Source organism: Boleophthalmus pectinirostris, unplaced genomic scaffold, assembly GCF_026225935.1.
Source record: "Boleophthalmus pectinirostris isolate CB_2022bp ecotype Guang Dong unplaced genomic scaffold, ASM2622593v1 HiC_scaffold_16, whole genome shotgun sequence".
Classification (NCBI taxonomy): domain Eukaryota; kingdom Metazoa; phylum Chordata; class Actinopteri; order Gobiiformes; family Gobiidae; genus Boleophthalmus; species Boleophthalmus pectinirostris.
The window spans coordinates 35,993,464-36,010,629 of NW_026571095.1; the positions used below are offsets into that span (position 1 = coordinate 35,993,464).

The 17,166-nt window shown below is 44.2% G+C and overlaps 1 protein-coding gene across 2 annotated transcripts in view; it reads left to right on the plus strand.

The window, feature by feature from the left end:
- paxip1 (PAX interacting (with transcription-activation domain) protein 1) overlaps positions 1-17,166 on the plus strand; it is a 65,691-nt gene that overhangs the window by 33,482 nt on the left and 15,043 nt on the right. The window lies entirely within an intron of this gene.

Sequence of the window (17,166 nt, forward strand, 5' to 3'; positions counted from 1 at the left end):
AGAGCGGGGCCAGAGCGGGGCCAGAGCGGGGCCAGAGCGGGGCCAGAGCGGGGCCAGAGCGGGGCCAGAGCGGACTCCGAGCTTTAACTCCGAGCCTCAGCTTCGAGCTCCGGCCCTGCCATGGGCTCTGAGCCCTCGGTCTGATCTTGGTCTGGTCCCAGTCTGGTCTCGGTCTGATCTGTCACCGGTCTGTTCCCGGTGTGGTCCCGGACCTAGACGCAGTTTCCTGTTTACGTGACTTCCGTGACTGCGAAGCTGGACTTTTGCGCTGCATACGGACTGAACCAGGACTAATCCAGGTCCGGGACCAGACCGGGACCAGACCGGGACTGAGACCGACACCAGCGGTCCGAGCGGTTATGTGTAATGGTCTGCGCGCTGGTTCTGTGCGGGGAAAGCGAGAATGCGCTGTGGACTACAGGTCCGGACGGGCTGCTCCGGTCCTCCACGCTCAAGAACCGCGGCTGGTTCCGGGGTGGAGCAGCATCCGGACAGAAGCGTGAGTCCAGTTTGGTCCCGGCCTGGTCTCGGTCTCAGTTCTGATCTCAGTCCCGCTCTGGTCCCGGTCTGGTCTCGGACCTGGATCAGTCCTGGTTCAGTCTGTATATAGCGCAAAAGTCCGGCTTCGCAGTCACGTCGTTATCCGTTTTTTCCATTTTTCATTTAAACACAAAATCTAAAACTGAAAAAACTAATCGTTATCCGTTTTTTCATTTTGGTTTTGGAGACAAATAATGAAGAAAACAGTTGCTTTTTCGTTTTCTTATTTTTGGTTTTATATTGAAAAACGAATGAACGAATGATACACGGATTCTACGCTCCTTTTTAAACTGTGTCTGTGTGGTTTTGTGAGCAGATCCCAGAGGACCTGAACAGTCTTTGGGCCTACGTCACGTTCTATGGAGGCAGCTGTCAACTCAACCTCAACAGAAAAGTCACACATTTGGTGGTGAAAGAGCCCAAAGGGGTAAGGAGTCATTTTACATTTGTGTTTTAGTCTGAACAGGTTGGCATGTTTTAGGACCAAATGAAAACTATTGATTGACTATTGATTATTCACTCGAGCATTTTTGTGTGTTTTTATTTTCAGGTGAAGTATGAATGCGCTCTGAAACACCCCAGCATCAAGATTGTGACTCCAGACTGGATCACAGACTCGGTCAAAGGTACATGACAGAAACAGGAGAGGAAATAGGGTACAAAACCTGCACCTAAATAGAATAATGTAAAAAAAAACAAAAAAAAAAAACTTTATCATCTCTTTACTCCTCTTTTTTACACTTCCAGTTCCATGGACTGGTGTGAAGTACCAAAATAAAAGCACATATTTCAAAATAAGAGCATAGAGAGCATCCTGAAAGTATTCACAGCGCTTCATTTTTTCCCCACATTTTGTTATTTTACAGCCTCATTCCAAATTTTATTAAATTCATCTCTTACTTCAAAATTCTACACACAATACCCCATTATGACAATGTGAAACATTTTTTGAATTTATTAAAAATAGAAAACTAAAAAATACATAAATATTCACAGCCTTTGCCATGAAGCTCAAAATTGAGCTCAGGTGCGTCCTTTTTCCACTGATCATCCTTGAGATGTTTCTACAGCTTAATTGGAGTCGACCTGCGGTAAATTCAGTTGATTGGACATGATTTGGAAAGGCACACACCTGTCTATATAAGGCCTCACAGTTGACCGTGCATGTCAGAGCACAAACACCAAGCATGAAGTCAAAGGAATTGCGAGACAGGATTGTCTTGAGGCACAAATCTGGGGAAGGATGTAGAAAAATTTCTGCTGCTTTGAAGGTCCCAGTGAGCAGAGTGGCCTCCAGTATCCGTGAATGGAAGATGTTTGGAACCACCAGGACTCTTCTTGAGCTGAGCGACCGTCTAAACTGAGCGATCGGGGGAGAAGGGCCTTAGTCAGGGAGGTGATCAAGAACCTGATGGTCACTGTCAGAGCTCCAGCGTTCCTCTGTGGAGAGAGGAGAGCCTTCCAGAAGGACAACCATCTGTGCAGCAGTCCACCAATCAGGCCTGTGAGGTAGAGCGGCCAGACGAAAGCCACTCTTTAGTAAAAGGAGCATGGCAGCCTGCCTGGAATTTGCCAAAAGTCTCCTGAATGACTCTCAGACCATGAGAACAAATTTCTCTGGTCTGATGAGACAAAGATTGAACTCTTTTGTGTGAATGCCAGGCGTTATGTTTGGAGGAAACCAGGCACCGCTCATCACCAGGCCAATACCGTCCCTACAGTGAAGCATGGGGGTGGCAGCATCGTGCTATGGGCATGTTTTTCAGCAGCAGGAACTGGCAGACTAGTCAGGATAGAAGGAAAAATGAAAGCAGCAATATATAATAGAGATATCCTGGATGAAAACCTGCTCCAGAGCGCTCTTGACCTCAGACTGGAGCGAAAGTTCATTTTTCAGCAGGACAACGACCCGAAGCACACGGCTAAGATCTCAGAGGATTGGCTTCAGAATCACTCTGTGAATGTCCTGCATTGGCCCAGCCGGAGTCCAGACTTGGATCCGATTGAACATCTCTGGAGAGACCTGAAAGGGGCTGTGCACAGACGTCTCCCATCCAACCTGATGGAGCTTGAGAATTACTGCAAAGAAGAATGGGCAAAACTGCCTAAAGATAGTTGTGCTAAGCTTGTGGCATCATATTCAAAAAGACTTGAGGCTGTAATTGCTGCCAAAGGTGGATCAACAAAGTATTAAGCAAAGGCTGTGAACACTTATGTAAATGTGATGTATTGGTTTTCTATTTTTAATAAATTCAAAAAATGTCAAAAAAAAACTTTTTTCACATTGTCATAGTGGGGGATTATGTGTAGAATTTTGAGGTAAGAGATGAATTTAATACAATTTGGAATGAGGCTGTAACATGACAAAATGTGGGAAAAAATAAGCACTGTGAATACTTCCCGGATGCACTGTTTATAAATGAACTAGATAACGCCTGAGAGCCAGAACAATCGATATTTAATGTTTTTGTTCACACCTTTTCTCCTGTTTTCTCAGATAAGAATCGTAAGGAGGAGTCTCTGTACCACCCCCGCCTCACCTACATCGAGCCAGAGGAGCAGAGCGACGACGAGTCAGACCTGAGCTCCAGGAGGTCCCCGGGCTCCAGCTCCTCCGACTCCAGCCCACGCAGACGCCCGGGCCCCAAGAAGTTCAACTCTGTGTCCCCGCCACCCCGCAAGCCAGAGCGCCGCCAAGAGGTCAGACACAAGTTCAGTTTATGATGTTGCTGTGTTGTTTTAATTTCAGATGGAGGGACTAACATTACTCTGTGGGTAAAAAACACATACTATGTATTTTTGTAGCTTTAATTCCCACTTTAAACATGCCTTAGGACACATTATTTCACATTTTCTAACTTAAACAAATGTCCCTATTCTCCGTCAGCACAATGTGACTGTAGACTAGTTTTGTTTGGAGTTTGGAGTTAGTGGACTAAGCTGGTAAAATGTGAACCGACTAATTAAGAAGCTCAGAGAAAATGACTTTAATCAATGAAACAAAAATACAACTCGTGTGTTTTTTGAACGGACAATAATGTAACATGATTTAAAGCTCTAAAAAGACAAATCTTAGAAAAAACTGATAAAAGCATCTGCATTTAAAATAGTAAATTCTGATATAAAATTCTGCGTCTTCTGCTCCTGCTTCTCTTCATTTAAATCCACTTTTGTTTTTGTCCGTTTAGCGCATGTTTGACGACTCCGATGACGACTCCTCCAACGATAAGGAGGGACCGAACCTGAACTGGACCCCGGCCGAGGTGACTCCCGGCCTGGGTACAGCGCGCAGGAGAGCGGGGCCCCCGGGCACCAGAGAGCCGGCGTCCACAGCGGCGGCGGCAGCGGGAGGAGGAGGAGGAGGAGGAGGAGGGGCCAGTGGGATGATAAACCTCTGTGCCTCTGTGCCGGTCCATGCTCCTGGAGCTGGGGCAGTGCCCGAGGGACGTCCTGCTGCTACGCCCATGAACCAGGCTCCACCTCCAGGTGAGACGTGGGTCAGAGGGCAGGTTCTGGGCTGAGGCTGGTGGGTCGGCTGCTTGTTCAGAAGAGTGAGTCTGTGTGCAGCTGCCTTTAGTGCCAGAGGAGGGCGCTGTGCATAAAGACCTGTTCATACTTAAGAACACAAGAACATGAAAACTTTGTCCTTGCATCCTTCAGCTGTTCTTGCGGCTGGTTTTCGACACCTCAGCTGAGCAGGACTTTGTTCGACAGCGCTGTCCCACATCTTCGCTCTGATTGGTTATTTATGTGGCCGTGGTTTATCTGCCTCCTTTTCGGTGTGGAGCAAGTAGGGATGGGCATTCGGTTAAATTTTCTTAATCAGTCGTCGGGAGAATTAACGATCGATTATCGATTAATCATTAAAGTTTTTATATTAAAATAATCATCATTATTATTATTATCTGCACTATTACTCTGCATAAGGCTCTGGTCAAGTGGTTAACGGAGGGAAACGGGCAGATTTTTGACATTCAAATGTCTCTTATTCAGAAACTAGAGGGACTATTGAAATAAGTAAAGTATCAGAATGTAGGAAAGAGTTACACTCCAACAGGGTCAAGTTAAACCTGTGATATTCTTTCAAGTTGTTGACAAAAAAATTTAAAAACTCATGTCAGTAACGGAGGGAATGAAATATGCAGCACTTTTTGGGCAATAAATCCAAACAGTGATAACTCTTGGTTCTCACTTACATATCCTTAACAAACTGGTTTGAATATTTGCTTCATATAGTTTTCTACCATATGGTACAAGATTAGGTTGAAAAACCTCTTACTTTTTGACTCATGAGATTTTTTATTAAGAAAGGTCATGGTAACGGAGGGAAAAAGTAACGGAGGGAAAATTGTACAAACAAGTAGAAGGTGCAGGATTTTACATCATTTGTCACTTTTTTCTTCTGAATACTTTAATATTACTTCAAAATGAAAGGAAACTATTTCTATAAAATATGTCAGTCCTTCCAAGCAAATTTTTATCATTTTAAATAATTTTTTTATTTTTTTTTTAAATCATGAACCTTCATCAACAGTTCAAAGATGGAATAACACAAGATATGATGAAATACATCCATTTATTTACATGATTTGCAGGTCTTTGAAATTTGGGAAATAATTTTTGTTCCATGTTTCATACATGGTCTGTTTAAAACGTATGAAACTTTAGAACCAAAAATGGTACAGAAAAAAGGTCAACAGTTTCATAAACTAGAGCACATATGTATCTGTTCAATACATTTTTATATCAGATGCATTAACTTGAATTTTTGGCCTTGTTTTTTACTTCTGCTTGACCGGGCCCATAAATAAATTCAACTTTACGACATATAAACTGTAACCACTCTAGAGCCACATCAGCCCGTTTGATGTGTTTAATGCAGTTTTGCGCAAGTCTCACTGAAACAAAACTTAAAACCACATGGCTAATTTGCATAAACTAAGTGAAGGGAAAAAAAACAGCTCTTGTGCGCTGATGCGGCACGACTCAGGAATACAGGTTAGTGTGACCATATTTGCATTTGTCAAATCCAGGACACTGTACGGGGGGAGGGAGGTGGGGACTCGTCATCAACATTGAGCGACTCTCACCTGGCAAAACTTTTTCATGTTTTCTGTGTCCTGGTGAACTTTTTCCAACTGGACACTGAAACATATGTGTCTGTCCCGACCGCAACGGAAAACGTGGAATTTCTTGTACAAGTCATTGTTAAATACACATTTGCGCTTCAGTGCGTAGCAGACTGACGGACTGTCTGTGTCTCGCGCGAGTCCTTCTGAGTCACAGAGCTACATGTACAGACCCCCGTTTGGTCACACTACACTACGCACAGCGACCTGCATTCGGTTTGTCGATTAAAATGAATGTAATCGATGAAATTCTTTATGATCAATTTTCGATTAATCGACTAATCATGCCCATCCCTAGGAGCAAGAAAAAAAAAGATGGTTTTGAGTTATAGCTGGTTGGAATGATGAGAAAATACAAACATCTGTAGGACATGATGCTCAATTACTATAAATGGCAAGAAATTCATGGAGGGAGATCTCGGATATTTTGGTCAGGCTGGAGGCTTGAGTTTTCTCTCTGAAAGCAAAATTTTCAAATGTAAAAACAGTTCTATGAATCCTGAACGAAACTGAACTCATGTTGAACTCTTTTCTCTGTTCAGGAGCGATCCCCGGAGGTCCGGAGGCGATGCCCGGCTGGAGTCCGGCTGCTCGGACTCTGAGGAACATCACCAACAGCTCAGACAAACCCGGGCCCATGGTTCATGTGAGAAACGTAATCACAACCATAATCATATTCACAATCACAGCAAATGTCAAATAGTGTGATTTAAGGCCGCCACACACACTACAGGAGAATTTGCCCGATTTTGGCTGCGATTTGCTTCTCGTTAGAGGAGTTCAGGGAGGTGTGACCCGACTTTGCGTCTTTGTATGCGATTTTGAAGCCGCTGCACTTCTCGTGTGTGTGAGAATCTGAGCGGCTCTGTCGGATCGTAACCACCAAACATCAGCGACTCTACGATAACGGCCAATAAAACAGAGCGTCAGGGGCAGAGGAGTGATGGACACAGAGACGCAAGATACAAAGTCAGTGTGACGAAAATAACTAAGTCACCTCTAAAGTGGTAAATTTAAACTGCAGCATCTCATCCACATTATCTATAGAAATTGTGCTTTACAAAACTGTGCCAGGAATCCAGTTTGAAGTATTCTTTAAAAGTAAAAAGGTGAGAGTAACAGAAACGGACTTTAAATCATAATTAGTATCGTTTCATTTAATACTCAAATACAGGGTTGGTGAATAATCCGTGTGTCGTTCGTTGATTCGTTTTTCAATATAAAACCAGAAATAAGAAAACGAAAAAACAACAGTTTTCTTCATTATTTGTCTCCAAAACCAAAATGAAAAAACAGGTGATGATTCGTGTTTTTTCAGTTTTCGATTTTGTGTTTAAATGAAGAATGGAAAAAACGGATAAACCGTTTACGTGACTGCCATGACTGCGATGTCGGACTTCTGCACCGCATACGGACTGATCCAGGTTCGTGGGACTGAGTTACCGGCCGCTCGAAGCTTAGGCTCGGACCCCGCGGAGGCTCTGGTCCCGCTCTTGGTTCAGTCCGTATGCCAAAGTTCAGCATCGCAGTCACGGAAGTCACGGAAACGGGAAACGGCAGTTATTTGTTTTTTCCATTCTTCATTTAAACACAAAATTGAAAACTGAAAAAATTAATCGTTATCTGTTTTTTCATTTTGGTTTTGGAGACAAATAATGAAGAAAACTGTTGTTTCTTTCATTTTAATTTTTTTTGGTTTTATATTGAAAAACGAATGAACGAATGATACACGGATTCACCAGTCGATGGTGGGACGACTTTGTGGAAGGAGGAGCTGATGAAAATGCGTGTCGTGAAAACTTCCGTATGTCCAAAGACGCTCTTGTTGCTTTAAGTACAAACACACACAATCCAATTCCACACACTTTTGCGTCACCGTGTGCAGCAGATTTACTCCCGAAAACGCTCGATTAAACGCGGAATAAAAAGTGAAGACGCGACGCCACTTTTGCATCTTCTGTTCAGACCGTCACCGTATAAACGTTGCCTTAAAATCTCATCAGATTCTCCTCGTGTACGTTGACGTTTTTGTCGCACGTTTAAGAATCATTCAAGACCGACCGAAAAATCCTGTAGTGTGTGTGGTGGATTTTTATATTTTCAACACAATAAATTTAATCAAAACACCTGCTTTTCTCCGTGGAGATGTTATTGCTTTGTCTGGAATGTTTCACAGTACGGCATTAAACATTTCTATCATCACGGAGACCAAACCGGACCAAGTTACAGGTCAGATCTGTGGAGAGGCGACCCCGCTTACAGTCAGAATGTCTGTTTTTCTCAGTATTTTTGAGCTTTAAATCCACTTGTAATTGAATAACTGTAAAGTAGAGCTGTTTAAAAGTCACACTGTGGAACATTCCAGACAGAGCGATGACGTATCCATAGAAACAAGCAAGTGATGGAACCCCCCCAACCGAAAAGTTACACAGTGCAGCTTTTTAAACTTGTTCTCTTGTTTTTCCCTTCAGCCCAAACTGTCAGGTCAGCCGCTCCTCGGGGACCACCCCCAGCCTCACCCGCCCGTGCCCCAGCAGCAGTTCACCCCGCAGGGCGCGCACCCCGCCGCACCTGCCGCTCCACCTCCAGAACCAGCACCACATGATGCAGCTCCACCACCACCAACAGCAGCAGCTCCAGCAGCAGCAGCAGCAGCTCCAGCAACAGCAACAACAACAACAGCAGCAGCAGCAGGTCCCGGGTCAGGTCCAGGTCCAGGTCCAGGTGCCGGTCCAGGTCCCGGGTCCGGTCCAGGTCCAGGTCCAGGGGGGGCAGGGCTTCCCTCACCCCATGTCCCAAACGCAGCACCCAATGTCTCAGCAGCACCCGCATCCGATGGCTCAGGTACGGGGGTGTTAAAGGTGGATTCTGTCTCCATGGAGATGTTATTGCTTTGGAATGTTGCACAGTATGGCTTTAAATATCACAGATTTAAAGGGAATTTCACCGTTAAAGGTCCTGTATTATGCAAAAATAACTCTTATGAGGTCTTAGAATGTTGTTACCTCCTCAAAAACAGACCTGGAGTTGTGATTTGTTTCTTTCACACACGTTTGAGTAACTTTTTTATTAATCTGCCTACATCTCTAAAGCTTAATTTGCTCTGTTCCACCTTGTGATGTCATGAAGTGGTAGTTTTCAAGATAGCAGCTTCCTTTTTTACTAGTGATGGGCGAATGGAACTTCGTAAAGCGTTGACACCTCAGTCGCAATATTGTCTCAAACACTCAAACAGCCTTGGAGAAACACTGACCTCTAGTGGACAAATTTAACCATTGCAAACCAGAACACAACCCACAAAACAATAATAACACAATAATAATGATGATTTTAAATAATATGTAAAGAGCAACATAATAACATGCTGTAAATAAGAAAATAGTGATCCCAAACCATGGATCGCTTTTTTTCCACTTGTAGACGCCATCGAAAATGAAACAAATGCCAAAAGTCGCCAAAATCACCACTAACGTCACACAATACTCCTCACTGCCCAACATTTTTAAGAAATATTGGTGCATCTTTTATACTGTAGCAGTTCATCGCTCGTCAAACCACAGAAATGCGCCGAACACTCTGAAGCACTCTGAACCAATCACAGAGCGGAACATTCGTCGAGCCAATGAAACGCTTCGATACACTGAAGCGATCGACACGCAGAGCGAAGCAGTCGGGGGAGGGACCGACACTTCCACACTTCGGTCACGTGAGCGGCTGCTGCGAGACGAGCTCCGAGGCAGTGCTTCAGAGCGATTTGTTTCAGAAAGAACGAGACGTGCTCCGGAGCTCCGTCTCATTTGCCCGTCACTATCAACAACTATAATCCCAAACCATTTAGCATTTCATATTTATCCCTAAAAGTCTGATCAACTGTACTGTCAACACATGGGCCCGGTCAAGTAGAAGTAAACAACAAGACCAAAAATTCAAGTTAATGCATCTGATATAAAAATGTATTGAACAGATACATATGTACTCTAGTTTATGAAACTGTTGACCTTTTTTCTGGACCATTTTTGGTTCTAAAGTTCCATATGTTTTAAACAGACCATGTATGAAACATGGAACAAAAATTATTTACCCAAATTTCAAAGACCTGCAAATCATGTAAATAAATGGATGTATTTCATCATATCTTGTGTTATTCCATCTTTGAACTGTTGATGAAGGCACATGATTTTTAAAAAAAAAAAGGATTTAAAATGATAAAAATTTGCTTGGAAGGACTGACATATTTTATAGAAATAATTTCCTTTCATTTTGAAGTAATATTAAAATATTCGGAAGAAAAAAGTGACAAATGATGTAAAATCCTGCACCTTCTACTTGTTTGCACAATTTTCCCTCCGTTACTTTTCCCTCCGTTACCATGACCTTTCTTAATAAAAAATCTCATGAGTCAAAAAGTAAGAGGTTTTCAACCTAATCTTGTACCATATGGTAGAAAACTATATGAAGCAAATATTCAAACCAGTTTGTTAAGGATATGTAAGTGAGAACCAAGAGTTATCACTGTTTGGATTTATTGCCCAAAAAGTGCTGCATATTTCATTCCCTCCGTTATCCGACATGAGTTTTTAAATTTTTTGTCAACAACTTGAAAGAATATCACAGGTTTAACTTGACCCTGTTGGAGTGTAACTCTTTCCTACATTCTGATACTTTTACTTATTTCAATAGTCCCTCTAGTTTCTGAATAAGAGACATTTGAATGTCAAAAATCTGCTCCTGTTTCCCTCCGTTACTGCTTGACCAGACACATGTAGGTGCTGTAAAGATTAACATAAAAATTCACTTTAGCTCATGAAAAATTAATGGAAAAGTTTTTAAATTTTGTCAGTGGAAAAGTGTTTGAACCCTGTTACTTGTAGAACAACTCCAAAATGATGACCATAACATCTTTCTTTTTGTCTTTCTCTTTCTCTCTCTCCAGGCGCAGCAGCAGAGGTTCCTGCAGCAGCACCCTCAGCTCCGCCCTCAGCACCCGCTCCACCAGCTCCAGCAGCAGAGGATGCACCTGCTACAACAACAGCACCTACAGAACCAACAGACGCACCTACAGAACCAGCAACAGAACCAAGCGCAGACCCAGACGCACCACCCGCAGACCCACCCGCAGCCGCACCCGCAACCCCACCCACAGACGCAGACGCCCGGCCAGACCCACCTCCACCCGCACCACCTCCAGCAGAGCCACTTCCTCCACCAAACGCAGCACCTGCACAACCAGCACCAGGGTCTGCAGGTGCTCCAGCAGCAGCAGCCACAGGGGGCGCCGCTGAGCACGCAGCTGTACGGGCACGAGCCGGGCCAGGACGGTCAGTCACACACGCCGACGCTGGAATTACTCTGCTCTGTTACTTAAGTAAAAGTACACAGACCGGAGCAAAAAATAGTCACGTAAATACGGCGGGGTGTCATTAAGTAGATGCCGATACATAGGCCACGATACGAAACATATCTAGATACATAGGCCACGATACGAAACATATCTAGATACATAGGCCACGATACGAAACATATCTAGATACATAGGCCATGATACGAAACATATCTAGATACATAGGCCATGATACGATACATACCTCGATTTATAGGCCACGATACAATAGATCTCTAGATGCATAGGCCATGGTATAATACATATCTAGATACATAGGCCACAATACGATACATACCTCAGTACATAGGTCACGATATGATGGCTCTCTAGATACATAGGCCACGGTACGATAGATTGCTGGATACATAGGTCCTGATAGGGTAGATATCTTGATACATAGGCCACGATACAATAGGTGCGATACGATACATATCTAGATACATAGGTCACAATATGATAGATCTCTAGATACATAGGCCACGGTACGGTACATATCTCGATGCAAAGGCCATGATATGATACATACCTCAGCACATAGGTCACGATATGATGGATCTCTGGATACATAGGCCATAGTATGATACATACCTTGATACATAGGCCACGATACGATGCATACTTCGAAACAGGCCGCATTACGATACATACCTCGATACATAGGGCAAGGTATGATACATACCACAGTACATAGGCCACGATATGATGGATCTCTAGATGCATAGGCCACGGTATGATACATATCTCGATACATAGGCTACGATACATACCTCAATACATAGGTGCAATATGATACATATCTAGATACATAATCCATGATACGATACATAGGCCACGATACGATAGATCGCTAGATGCATAGACCATGGTACGATACATACCGCGATACATACCGTGATACATAGGCCATGATACGATGCGTACCTCGATATATGTATCGTACCGTGGCCTACATATCTCGATACAGTGCACTTTCAATTCAGTACCATAAATGTCAAATCGATTTTGAAACGGTTCAATAAAAAATAAAGTCTAAATCATGTCTGTGATAGTAAAAGTCTTTGTTAAACCACTTTTTGTAAAAGTTCATATGAAACACAAACATTTTAGTCATCAAAACAGTGAAAATGTTAAATGTGTCACATAAACGAGTTTCCTTCCTCTGAACAAACAACACAACTCTAGCTGGAACTAAATAATTTGGTAAAATAGACCAAAAAAATACTCTTGAAGATATATCGATACATCAGCCCGCGGTATCAATACTGTATCATCACGTTTCAATATTTTTGCAGACCTACACGTGATGAAAGAATGAGAGCCTCGCACATCAATTACTAGAGATGGGTGCGTTGGAGGAGAGGGAGCAGCCCAAGAACATGGAGAAAAATCCCACACACCGTCTTACTTAATAGTGAAATTTATTCGGACATACCGTGCAACGTTTCGGCACTAGGCCTTCGTCAAACAGGCAAACAGCAACAGCCTGACGAAGGCCTAGTGCCGAAACGTTGCACGGTTTGTCCGAATAAATTTCACTATTAAGTAAGACGGTGTGCGGGATTTTTCTCCATGCACACCTACACATAAAAGTATCATGTGAACACATTTACTTAGGTAAAGGTATTAAAGTAACAGTTTAAAAATGTACTTAGAGTAAAAAGTAGTATTATAGCATATTTTGAGGTATAATGGCTTCAAATGTAGTGATTTTAATACAGTTTTGTGCTGATTTTTTGTGTGTGTGTGTGCTCATATTTCAAGTTTCTGTTCCCTATCTCTCTCTTCTTTAGTTCCTTCGGACGGGTTCCTGGTGGGCTGTGTTTTCGCCATCGCAGATTATCCAGAACAAATGGCCGACAAGCAGCTCCTGGCCACATGGAAACGGGTCAGACACGATCCCTCTGTTTTAAATGTGATGTTTACTTTCCCCTGTGTTTAAAATGATAAATGTGTGTGGTCTTGTCCCGCTTTAGGTGATCTCTCCAACTCTCTCTCTCTCTATCTCTCTCTGTCTCTATCCATCACAGTCTCTCTGTCTGTCTGTCTCTTTGTCTTTGTCTATGTCTCGCTCTCTCCGTTCTCTTTGTTTCTGCCTCTCTCTCTCTCTCTGTCTCTGTCTATCTCTCTCTCTGTCTCTGTCTATCTCTCTCTCTGTCTCTGTCTATCTCTCTCTCTGTCTCTGTCTATCTCTCTCTCTGTCTCTGTCTATCTCTCTCTCTGTCTCTCTCTTTATCTGGCTTGTTCTGTCTCTCTCTCTCTTTCTCTCTCTCTCTCTCTGTCTGGCTCAATCTCTGTCTGTCTCTGTCTGTCTCTCTTTTTCTCTCTCTCTCTCTCTCTCCGTCTGTCTCTCTCTCTCTCTGTTTTTTCTGTCTATCTCCCTCTGTCTCTCTGTTGTTTTCTCTCTGTTTTGTTTTTCTCTCTTTCTCTCTCTCTCTCCCTCTGTCTGGTTTTCTCTCTCTCTCTCCTCTCTGTCTCTATCTTTGGTTTTCTCTCTCTCTCTCTGTCTGTCTCTGTTTTTCTCTCTCCCTCTGTCTCTCTCTGTTTTTTTTCTCTCTATCTCTCTCTGTCTCTATTCCTCTCTCTTTTAGGTGATCTATCTCTCTGTTTCTCTTTGTCTTTCTCTATGAAAGTTCTAAATGTGTGTTCTCGTCGTGCTTCAGGTCATCTCTCTCTCTCTGTCTGTCTGTTCTAAATGTGTGTTCTCGTCGTGCTTCAGGTCATCTCTCTCTCTGAAAGTTCTAAATGTGTGTTCTCGTCGTACTTCAGGTCATGTCTCTCTGTCGCTGAAAGTTCTAAATGTTTGTTCTCGTCGTACTTCAGGTCATCTCTCTCTCTCGCTGTCCTAAATGTGTGTTCTTATCGTGCTTCAGGTCATCTCTCTCTGTCTGTTCTAAATGTGTGTTCTCGTTGTGCTTCAGGTCATCTCTCTCTGTTCTAAATGCGTGATCTCGTCGTGCTTCAGGTCATCTCTGTCTCTGAATGTTCTAAATGTGTGTTCTCGTCGTACTTCAGGTCATCTCTCTCTCTCACTGTCTGTTCTAAATGTGTGTTCTCATTGTGCTTCAGGTCATCTCTCTCTGTCTGTTCTAAATGTGTGTTCTCGTTGTGCTTCAGGTCATCTCTCTGTCTGTTCTAAATGCGTGATCTCGTCGTGCTTCAGGTCATCTCTCTCTCTGTCTCTGAAAGTTCTAAATGCGTGTTCTCGTCGTACTTCAGGTCATCCAGGCGTGCGGGGGCGTGGCCGATAACACCCTGACCGGTCGCTGCACTCATTTACTCTGCGAAAGTCAAGTCAGTAACATGTATGTGCAGGTAAGACCCGAGCACAACTGCACGCTCCTCTACACCGGGCGGAGTAAAACAGACCAGCGCCTTAAAAACTCACCTGTGCGTGTCGTTTCAGGCGCTGAGGGAGGGGAAGAGGTGCGTCACGGCTCACTGGCTCAACACGGTTCTGAAGAAGAAGAAGATGGTTCCTCCGAGTCGCACGCTGCACCTGCCGTTCGCCTTCCCGCCCGGAGCCAAACCCTGCTCCCAGCACGTACGGAACTCGCCGGACTATATATGCCGGACTTTCACTTCTAATCTGTGTGTCGTTTGTTCGTTCGTTTTTCAAAATAAAAACAAATTAAGAAAACCAAAAAAACAGTGAACAACAAACTGGACCGGACTGGACCCAACCGGACCAGGACTGGACCGGGACTGGACCGGGACTGGACTGGAGAAGACGAAGAACATAAGAAAACGAAAAAACAACAGTGAACAACGGACTGGACTGGAGTGGACCTGGACTAGACTTGACTGGACCTGGACTGGAACTGGAGTGGACCTGGACTGGAGTGGACCTGGACTGGAGTGGACCTGGACTGGAGTGGACCTGGACTGGAGTTGGACCTGGATCGGGACTGGACCTGGATCGGGACTGGACCTGGACTGGAGAAGATGAAGAACATAAGAAAACGAAAAAACAACAGTGAACAACGGACTGGACTGGACCTGGACTGGACCTGGACTGGACCTGGACTGGACCTGACCTGGACTTGACCTGGATCGGGACTAGACCTGGACTGGGACGGGACCAGGATTAAAACATGTTCAGAACCAGACTGAGACGAGGAACAGACCGGGACAGGACCGGGACCCGAGACCGGGACCCGAGACCGGGACCCGAGACCGGGACCGGAGACCGGGACCCGAGACCGGGACCGAGACCGGGACCCGAGACCGGGACCCGGACCCGGTTTATCCGGCATCACAGTTTAAGTCACGTAAACAGGAAACGGTCTTGATCCGTTTTAAAAAAACAACACCACAAAATCGAAAACTGAAACAAATGAATCATTATCTGTTTTTTTTTATTTTTTTTTTTCATTTTGGTTTTGGAGACAAATAATGAAGAAAAGTTTTTTTTTTTTCCTTTTATTTCTTTCTTTAGTTTTACATTGAAAAACGAATGAATGAACGACACACAGATTACTTCTAGATATGATAACGTTTTTCTGTATTTACCGTTCTTAACCGTCTCCTCCTCAGATCATCTCGGTGACGGGCTTCGTGGACTCGGATCGGGACGACCTGAAGCTGATGGCGTATTTGGCGGGAGCGAGATACACTGGATATCTGTGCCGCAGCAACACCGTCCTCATCTGTAAAGAGTAAGAACACATGCAGAAGTGAACGGACCGCGCCTGATCGCACTTTGTGGACACTCTGCTCCACGGGCTTGTTTTTTTTTTTTTTTTTCTCTTGCTGTCTTTGTCTCTGTGCGTGTGAGTGAGAAAGACAGAATCACGTTGGTTTTTGTTCTGTGAGATGAGAAGAAACTACAGTAACATGTTTAGAAACTCTGAAAAGTCAATTTTGCAGAATAGGTCTGATTTAACATTTTATCTTTTTGTCGTCTTCTTTCTGTTCTTCTCTTCTTCTCCTTCAGGCCGAGCGGGCTGAAGTACGAGAAAGCCAAAGAGTGGAAGATCCCGTGTGTGAACGCCCAGTGGCTTTGTGACGTGTTACTGGGAAACTTCGAGGCTCTGAGGCAGATCCAGCACAGCAGATACCAGAACTACAACCACCCGGAACCCCTGGCCCCCAACCCTCAGCTCGTCCTCAACCTGCTCGGTACAGGATTAGTCTCCATGTTGTTCTGTGTCAAGAAAATTATTTGGTTTATCGAGAGTTGTGATTTTTGAGGTAAAAATGTGTGGTAATAGAGTTAATAGTTAGAGTTAATAAATTCTCACTCAGAAAGTTTGATAAAGCTGGTCACATACTAGAGCAGACCTGGCCAGCCTGTTTAAGTTAATTTGGAATTATTTTTATTTTATTTGTTTGGAGGATAAGCCCCTTGAGATGTTTCGCCATCTCGTTTTTGAGGGTGTTACAGATGTTACAGAATCAAAAGACAGATACAGTAGAGCAGACAGGAGGCTACACAAATTCAAATAAACATAGAAAAAACAAAACAACAAAATCAATGCAGCTTCTCGCGAACTCGCTCACAAACTCACAAACTTGTGAACTCGCTCACGGACTCACTCGCTCACGAACTCACTCGTTCATGAACTCGCTCACGAACTCACTCGCTCACGGACTCGCTCACGGACTCGCTCATGAACTCGCTCACAAGCTCACTCACAAACTTGTGAACTCGCTCACGAACTCACTCGCTCACGAACTCACTCAAGAAATCGCTCATGAACTCACAAACTCAGAAACTCGCTCACGAACTCGCTCACGAACTCGCTCACGAACTCGCTCACGAACTCGCTCACGAACTCGCTCACGAACTCGCTCACGAACTCGCTCACGAACTCGCTCACGAACTCGCTCACACTCGCTCACGAACTCGAACTCAGGAACTCGCTCACGAACTCGAAACTCGCTCACGAACTCGCTCACGAAAACTCAGGAACTCACTCACGAACTTGCTCACGAACTCGCTCACGGACTCGCTCATGAACTCACTCGCTCATGAACTCACTCGCTCACTCGAAACTCAACTCGCTCACGAACTCACTCGCTCACGAACTCAGGAACTCACTCGCTCACGAACTCACTCGCTCACGAACTCAGGAACTCGCTCACGAACTCAGGAACTCGCTCACGAACTCACTC